Below are 9,471 nucleotides of genomic sequence, written 5' to 3'. Positions count from 1 at the left end.
ATGGTGCACATCATTTGTTCATTCCGTCTGTTGTTACATCACACTTTTTTTCATTTTGTCGTCAAAATTAATAGCTTTTGCTGAACTTAATGCCAGTCTTTGAAAATGGGCTGTTTTACCCTGTTGTGTACATGAGATAAAATACATACAATACAAATATAAACATGCATGGTAATTTGAAATAGGACTTAATATCCCACTTTCAAATTACAAAAATGAAATATTAGTACAAAATAATAAAAATATTAAACATTACATTAAAGTAGCAAAATGTTAAATGTTTAGCATAAATAGATAAAAATAATAAAAGAGAAGACATCACCAATGGAACACTATTGATTTGGATAGGGGTTCCAGTTCATATCATTGCTCGGGTTCCATGGTTGGTGATAGGTGTTCTGGTAGGCTTGGTTGGGGTCATACAGGTCATAGGGTGGTCGCATGTCGGGTTGATGTGGTGGATAGTAAGTAGGTCGAGTCGGGATGTAGTTATTTGGTACCTGATATGATAGCTAGCTCATGATTTGGTGCTGATGAACTTGCAAGCTATCGTGTTGGCGTCGCCTGAAAGTCTCATACTCATTCGCGGCTTGCCACTGCTCATAACGATGATGCCTATCCTGGTTATTCATCTCTACTTCATCTACATGCTGGAAGATATCAGTATAACTATCCCTAATGACATCCCTAATGTCATCTGCTTCCTCCATCTCCTCATCTAAACCCCTCTCTACCTGTGGATGGGTGCCATGATATGGTATTGGCATATCATGCCTCCGTTTTAGTACCTTTGCACCCTGATAAACCTGCAAGCCTATGCTATCGGCTTGTTCCTCAATCTCCACCATCGGACCCCCATGTTCTTTATCTACACCTAAGTACTCTCCAATGAGAGTAACAAAAATACCATCCCCTATAATACTTCCTGCTTGCATACCCTCAACCACTTTAGATAAATAGTGGCCTACGCAATAAGGAATGTTAACAAAGCTCCTCGGGTCTCGAATACACTTAAGGTAAAATAAATCGTTTAGGGTCATTTTTTCTTTGTTTCTACCCCGTTGTGTAATCGAGTTCGCTAAGAATCTATGTATTATCCGAAGCTCTGCTCTATCAATATCTAAGTAGGTGTGTCTTCCACCCCGTGTAAATTCCCTAAATTTTGACATACGCCTCCATATGGCGTTAGTGTCAAAATTCCTATCTACTCTTTCACCTTCAGTAATTAAACTATTACAATCAGGTGTAATAATCTCAGCGGGGTTGTAGATTAATAGAGCTCTAGCCATGTCCAACATGGACATTCTATACAGTGTACCTCCTAAAAGAAATATAATAAAACTTTTATCTCCTATCATAGTAACTTCATTATTTAACTCTATAGTGCTAAGCAATTCAACACACCATTCTCTATATATAGTTCTACGCGTAGTAAATAAGCGGATCCAATCGTTAAATGTAGATCTACCATACCTCTGGACTAGTAAATCCCTAACCGGTTCGGCTAGGTGAACCGCTTCCAATGGCTCCCAATTGATTACCCGAGGCATTTCAATATTTTTGCGGTAAAGAATGTGCATGTTCTTTTTTTGGGTATTCTGTCCAACAACGATCGAATCTTAGGTTGGGATGTAACTGTTGGTCATCGATAAGTGGGTGCATAATCCTCGGGTGAGGCTGAAACTGACGATAATGAGTGTAAAATAGTGGTTCCGGCTCATAATAAAGCACGTGTTGATCATTATGTTGTTGTTCAGGTTGTGGTTCCGGTAGTTGTTCTTGATCAGGTTCTTGTTCAGGTTCTCGTTCATGATGTCTAGACGATGATGCACCATCTGTATCTGTATTTCTCTGCAAGACACATTAAACACAAAATTTGTGCATCCAAATATGCATTAGTGTTAGCAAAATGACAAATTAAAATAATTACAATAACATGTTTAATTCATATTAAACTTATACTCATTTTCATATTTTTATCAATTTTACAATTTCTCAAATAAGCACATATGAAAAGGTATACAACATTCATAAGCATTCAACTCAAATAACATGTCAACATAATCATTACTAGCAATTAAACAAGTCTCAATTAGTAATTATATCAAAATAATCAAGTTCATGAATTTTAGACTTAAAAAGTCCACTTTAATTCTCAAAAATCATGTTTAGGATCAATGTTTGGATCAATTAACAACCTAAACATGTTACACTACTTAATTTAGCAATAATCCATAACAAAAATCGGCCATAACATGTTTATATCAAAAAGCCCCAAATTGCTCAAGAACACAAACCCTAGATTTCTAAAAAATTTGAAGTTTAAGGCTACAAATCATGACAAATAGCATCAATCTAGGTTATACAAGCATAATATACTAACAATTTAACTCTAATTAAGATAGAAATCATCAAAATTAAATTAGGTAAAATAGTTGTAATTATCACTAAAACTGAGAAATTTAAGAGTTTAGGGGTGAAATTTCTACCTTTTTGCTTCCCCATCTGAAGAAAGGCATGATTATAGTGGATTATAGCACTAAATTTTGGTGAATTTGGTTGAAAAATGATGATTTTAGGTGATGTTTTGTGAGAGTTTTCGTGTGTTTGTGTGTGTGTGTGTATTGTGAAGACAGAGAACCAGCTCGTGCCTTTTTGTTTCTGCCCAGTTTTTCAGTCCCATGCGATCGCATGGTTTCACAGTTCAAACCCCATGCGATCGCATGAGGTGTATTTTCTTTTTTTCGTTTTTTTTAAATAAAAACCTTATACTTATGAAACAAAAATTAATTAATTTTAAAATTTTGTTTTCTTTTAGAATGAAGGCGTTTCGGATCGTTGTCCTAGTTCGCTTCTCGACAAAATTTTAAAATTTGTCATTTGTAAGCGTTGTTTTAAAAGCAAAGATTTTTGGGTTTTTTTTAATATTTTTGGCATACTTTAATTCAATAAGATTAAAAATAATGATAACAAAATTTCTCATCCCTCCCTTGGGTTAAGCAATTTCGGGTCAACGACCTAGTCTTCAACTCACGACGAATTTTTAGAAATCACATTTTTAACTTAATGAAATAAAGTACATTTTTGTTTTTAAATTCATACCAAACTTAAATTTAAAATGCATAAAATTAAAAATTCATATAAATATAATTAATATTTTTAATTTTACAAACTTATATTAAAGATAGTAGTTTTTTTTAATATTTAAATACTTAAATATATTGGTTTTAAAAATTTACAATAATAATTTAATATTAATTTAAAAACAAGGTAAAAATTAAAATTAAAAATCTTTTTGGTTTTTTATCCCATTTTAATCAATCAAATATTAACAAAAATATATGTCCCTCTTTTGGGTAAAGTAATTTCGGCTATATTACCTAGTTTTACTCCTGACGAATTTCTGAAATATTTTGAATTGATTGATTAAAGATATTTATACCTTATGAATAAACGGTAAATTTCGCAGTGATGTATTAAATTTTTGTATGATATCAATAATTTCGGTTTCGCATACTTAATTTTATTAAATATCAATTTAATACTTTATAGCGAACGATTCAACGTTTATTATCAATAGGTTAAAAGCAATAAATAAAAATAAAAATGTACACACTTACTTGTGAGGTAGAATTCTCAGTGACCTGCTTTAGCCGACTCATAGGAGAGTCGTGTGATTTGGTTTTCCATAGCTACATAAGCGTAACCTCGATTCTTCAATAACTTTTCTTCTAAATATATGAACGGTCCTTCTCTGCATAGAGTAACAAATTCGGTATTTGAATATGTTTGATTGTTCGAACATTTACCTTCGTGTGACCAATTTCCGCATTTATGACATCTTTCAAGGTGTCGTGCTCTTCTTCTTGTGGCGGATTTTGATTTTCCTTTACCAAAATGTGTCTTATGATGATTCTTCCTGAGTTCTTTCCTTTCTTCGTCCATTTTTTCTCTTATGAATGATACTAGTTCACTCGGGAAGATGTTATTATTACATTTAGTAATCAAAACGTGTAGTAATAGACCATGGTTCAGATCAAAGGAATTCTTCATCTTGTAAAACCTAAAAAAAAAAAAAAAATTCAGAATGGGGGGAGAAGACTAGTTCTTTAGGGTCTGCTAGGGAAAGACCATGCGGATTCCATTTTTGAGAACTACACGAAAACAGAACATCTAACTCTAACAGAAATTCATATTACCCTTAAAATATTCGAATCTTCCCACACTTAGTTAAATGTGGTGTCGAAATTGTGATTAACTTCATCTTCAACTTCCATTGGATTATCTATGTAATGTTTAACTCGGTGACCATTAACCTTAAATTCAATCCCATTTGAATTTATTAACTCTATTGTTCTGTGTAAGAAAACTCTTTTGACTATGAATGGTCCAGACCATCTTGATTTCAATTTTTCAGGAAATAGCTTGAATCGTGAATTGAAAAGAAGAACTCTGTCTCCTTCTTTAAATTCTTTTGAACTTCTGATTTTTTTATCATGCCATTTCTTCGTTCTTTCTTTATAGATTAACGAATTTTCGTATGCTTCATGTCTCAATTCTTCAAATTCATTTAGTTGACCTAACCGTAGACGTCCGGCTTCATGCAAATCAAGATTACATGTCTTCAAAGCCCAAAATGCTTTGTGCTCAATTTCTACTGGAAGGTGACATGATTTTCCGTAAACGAGTTTAAAAGGTGTGGTTTCAATTAGAGTTTTGTAGGCTGTTCGAAAAGCCCAGAGTGCATCCTCCAATTTCATGGACCATTCCTTCGGATTTGATCCTACGGTTTTCTCTAAAATACGTTTTAAAGCTCGGTTGGTATTTTCAACTTGTCCACTTGTTTGTGGATGATAACCGATTGAGATTTTATGAGTTACTCCAAATCTTTTGAGAACTTTCTCAAGTTGATTATTACAGAAATGAGTACCCCGATCACTTATTAAAGCTTTCGGTGTTCCAAACCTTGCAAAAAGATGTTTTAAGAAGTTGACTACAACTCGTGCATCGTTAGTTGGGAGAGCTTGTGCTTCCGCCCATTTAGATACATAATCAATGGCAACGAGAATGTAGAGATTATTATGAGATTTTGGAAATGGACCCATAAAGTCAATACCCCAAACATCAAATACTTCACATACATGAATGACATTTTGTGGCATTTCATCACGTTGACTTATTTTTCTGGCCCTTTGACAAGCATCACATGATTTACAAAGAAGGTGTGCGTCTTTGAAAATTGTAGGCCAATAGAATCCGGCGTCGTAAAATTTTCTTGCTGTAAGTTGAGGCCCATAATGCCCTCCTATTAGTCCTGTGTAACAATGGTTTAAGATTTGACTAGCTTCATCTCCGAATACACATCGGCGTATTATTCCATTGGGACAACTTTTAAACAAATGTGGATCTTCCCAGAAATAGTATTTTATATCACTAAAGAATTTCTTTCGTTTTTGGTACGTCAACCCTTTTTCAAGGAATCCACTTACTAAGTAGTTTGCATAGTCTGCAAACCATGAATTTCATTATAATCGATCTTCAAAAGATATTCATCAGAAAAGTTGTCTTGTATGGCCGATTCATTTAGAACATCTAATTCGGGATTTTCAAGACGAGAAAGATGATCAGCGGCGAGATTTTTTGCTCCCTTTTTGTCTCGGATTTCAATATCGAACTTTTGTAAGAGTAAGATCCAACGGATTAATCGTGGTTTGGCATCTTGTTTTGAAAATAGGTATCTAAGAGCAGAATGGTCGGTATAGACCACCGTTTTAGCTAGAACGAGATATGAACGAAATTTTTCAAAAGCAAAGACAATAGCAAGGAGTTGTTTTTCAGTAGTTGTGTAATTCGTTTGTGCTCCTTGTAACGTCTTACTAGCGTAATAAATAGGTTGAAATCGTTTTTTAATCCTTTGTCCTAAAACGGCTCCCATTGCAAAATCACTTGTATCGCACATGAGTTCAAATGGTAGATTCCAATTTGGAGTTATCATGATCGGTGCATTAGTGAGTTTTTCTTTAAGAATATTAAAAGATTTGATGCAGTCATCCAAAAAGATGAATGGAGCATCCTTTTCTAGGAGTTTATTCATAGGAGTGGCAATTTTAGAAAAGTCTTTTATGAAACGTCGGTAAAACCCGGCATGCCCTAGAAAACTCCTAACTCCTCTAACATTGGTGGAATGTGGAAGTTTAGCAATTACATCTACATTAGCTCTATCCACTTCAATTCCTTCCTTTGAAATTTTATGACCAAGAACGATGCTTTCTTTAACCATGAAATGGCATTTCTCCCAATTAAGAACTAGATTTGATTGTTCGTATCTAATAAGCATTCGTTCAAGATTAACTAGACATGATTCAAATGTATCACCGAAGACTGAAAAGTCATCCATGAAAACTTCCATGCATTCTTCTATCATGTCGTGAAAAATCGCCATCATGCACCTTTGAAAGGTTGCAGGGGCGTTGCAAAGTCCAAATGGCATGCGTTTGTAAGCAAAAGTACCATAAGGACACGTGAATGTGGTTTTTTCTTGGTCCTTGGGTGCGATTGAATTTGAAAGTATCCGGAGAAACCGTCAAGAAAACAATAGTAACTAGTCCCGACTAATCTTTCCAACATTTGATCAATGAAAGGTAAGGGAAAGTGATCTTTTCTAGTGGCGTCATTTAATTTTCTATAATCAATACAAACACGCCATCCTGTTACAGTCCTAGTAGGAATAAGTTCATTTTTTTCATTTGTGATGACAGTCATGCCACCCTTCTTAGGTACACATTGAACTGGGCTTACCCATGGACTATCAGAGATTGGATAAATTAAACCTGCATCTAGCAGTTTAATAATTTCTTTCTTAACAACATCTTGCATATTGGGATTTAGTCTTCGTTGGCGTTGCACATATGTTTTATGGCCTTCTTTCATAAGGATTTTATGTGTGCAATATGAAGGACTTATACCTTTAATGTCATGAATCTTCCATGCAATAGCTGGTTTATGAGCTTTTAGCACAGAAATGAGTTGAGATTTTTCATTTTTCGTAAGAGAGGAGGATATTATTACAGGTAATTCAGATTCAACATGTAAATAAGCGTATTCCAAATGGGTTGGAAGTGGCTTTAACTCTAATATCGGTGGTTCTTCTATCGATGATTTGTATCGATATTCGTCTTCCTCTTTTAGCATTTGAAGTTCTTCTGTTGTTGGTTCGTAATCAATAGCCATGAGTGTAGCTAACATTTCAGATTCATCAATTGGTTCAGTTCCTTCTCCTAAAGAACATTCTCATGTTCCTTGTAATTCGGGAAATTCTTGTAACAATTCTGCATGTAAATCTATAGTTTGAACATAATAACATGTATCATCTGTAGATTGCGGTTGTTGCATGGCTCTATCAACCGAAAAGGTAACACTCTCGTCCTCTATACTTAGGGTCAGTTTTTTACCGAACACGTCTATTATTACTTTAGCCGTGTTTAAGAATGGTCTTCCTAATATGAGAGGAACTCGAGAATCTTCTTCCATGTCCAGAATAACAAAATCTACTGGAAATACTAAAGTACCAACTTTAATTAGCTTGTTCTCCATTATCCCTCTAGGATATTTTACTGATCGATTGGCTAGTTGTATGCTTATTCGTGTTGGTTTTAATTCTCCAAGGTCTAGTTTAGCGTATAATGAATATGGCATTAAATTTATACTAGCACCTAAGTCTGCCAATGCTTCTATTGAACTAAGACTACCCAGAAAATATGAAATTGTGAAACTTCCTGGATCTGAGTTTCTCTGGTAGTTTATTCAACAACACTGCAGAACAATTAGCATTCATAGTAACAGCCGAAAGTTCTTCCATTTTCTTTCTATTTGTTATTAGATCTTTCAAGAATTTAGCATATCTTGGCATTCTTGAAATCACATCAATGAAAGGAAGATTGACATTTATTTTTTTAAACATATCCAGGAATTTGGATTGCTCGACTTCAAGTCTTTCTTTTCTCATTTTACTTGGGTAAGGAAGTGGTGGTTGGTACGGTTTAACATAAGGTTTAGCCTTAACTGTCTTTTCAACTACCGGTTCTGTTTCATTCTCTTGATCAGATTGTGGTGCTTGTGGAGTAGGAATAGAGTCATCAGAAATTACAGGTATTTCAGGTGGTTTAAGTGTAATACCACTTCTTGTGATAATAGCTTTAGCTGTTTCATTCCGAGGGTTAGCATTTGTATGGCTAGGTAGACTTCCCGGTTTTCTTTCACCTATTAACCTTGCTAAGTTACTTACTTCTTGTTCCAGATTTTGGATTGAAGCTTGTTGATTTCTAAATGCTTGAGCATTTTGTTCATTGGTTTGTTTCTGAGATGTGAAAAATTGAGTTTGAGATTCAACTAGCTTCGACATCATGTCTTCTAAATTTGGCTTTTTATCATCGGTTTGTAGTGGTTTATTTGGAAAAATAGGTCTTTGCTGATTGTAAGTATTATTAGATACTTGTTGATTGCTGAGACCTTGTTGGTTGTTGTATAGAACATTTCGGTTATAATTCTGATTTTGATTGTATTTTGGTTTTGGCGGTTGATAATTATTTTGATAATTATTTCCAGGCCTTTGGTTTATATATGAAACATTCTCTCTTTATTCCATTGTTTGTTTAATACTGAGATAATCTTTTGTCAAATGTGGTCCTCCACACTGCTCACAACTAATTCGTATTGCGTGAATATCTTTAGTCATCTTTTCCATTCGTCTCTAGAAATCATCTATCTTTTGCGGAAATAGAATCAAAGTCATGGCTAGAATCGGCTCTAGCTGCTTTAGATGATCTAACGATATCTTTTTCTTGATGCCACTCATGTGAGTGGGATGCTGTGTTATCAATAATTTTGTAAGCTTCAGTTGCGGTTTTCTTCATAATGGAACCACCAGCTGCTATGTCGATGTCTTTTCGTGTAGTAATATCGCATCCTTGATAGAATATTTGTACTATTTGATAAGTGTCTAAACCATGTTGTGGACATCCTCTTAACAACTTTCCAAATCTTGTCCATGCCTCATATAATGTTTCATTTGGCTTTTGTGTGAACGTAACTATTTCTCCTTGAAGTCTCACAGTTTTAGATGCCGGAAAGAATTGTTTAAGAAATTTTTCAACTAAGACATCGCATGTATCAATTGCCCCTTCAAGTAATGATTCTAACCAATCTTTGGCTTCTCCCTTTAAAGTCCAGGGAAATAACATGAGATATATCTGTTCATCCTCAACTTCTCGGATTTTGAATAGAGTACAGATCCTATTAAAGGTATGAAGTTGTTCGTTTGGATCTTCCTTCGGCCCACCACTAAATTGGCATTGATTAGTTACCATGTGTAAGATTTGTTCTTTGATTTCATAATCTGGTGCATTAATGTCTGGTTGAGTAATTGCATGACCTTGGCCAGTGCGTTTAGCCCTCATTCGGTCTTCCATACTT

General features: G+C 34.5%; 1 non-coding gene across 1 annotated transcript; it reads left to right on the top strand.

Annotated features, from left to right (window-relative positions):
- The first annotated feature begins 9,000 nt into the window (after positions 1 to 9,000).
- On the top strand, positions 9,001 to 9,107 carry LOC139851218 (small nucleolar RNA R71). Its single transcript, XR_011760573.1, has one exon. It is a non-coding gene; the product is annotated as a small nucleolar RNA R71 (small nucleolar RNA).
- Positions 9,108 to 9,471: the final 364 nt, after the last annotated feature.

The sequence above is a fragment of the Rutidosis leptorrhynchoides genome, chromosome 5, assembly GCF_046630445.1.
Source record: "Rutidosis leptorrhynchoides isolate AG116_Rl617_1_P2 chromosome 5, CSIRO_AGI_Rlap_v1, whole genome shotgun sequence".
NCBI lineage: Eukaryota > Viridiplantae > Streptophyta > Magnoliopsida > Asterales > Asteraceae > Rutidosis > Rutidosis leptorrhynchoides.
This window is presented reverse-complemented; position numbering and strand designations above follow the sequence as displayed.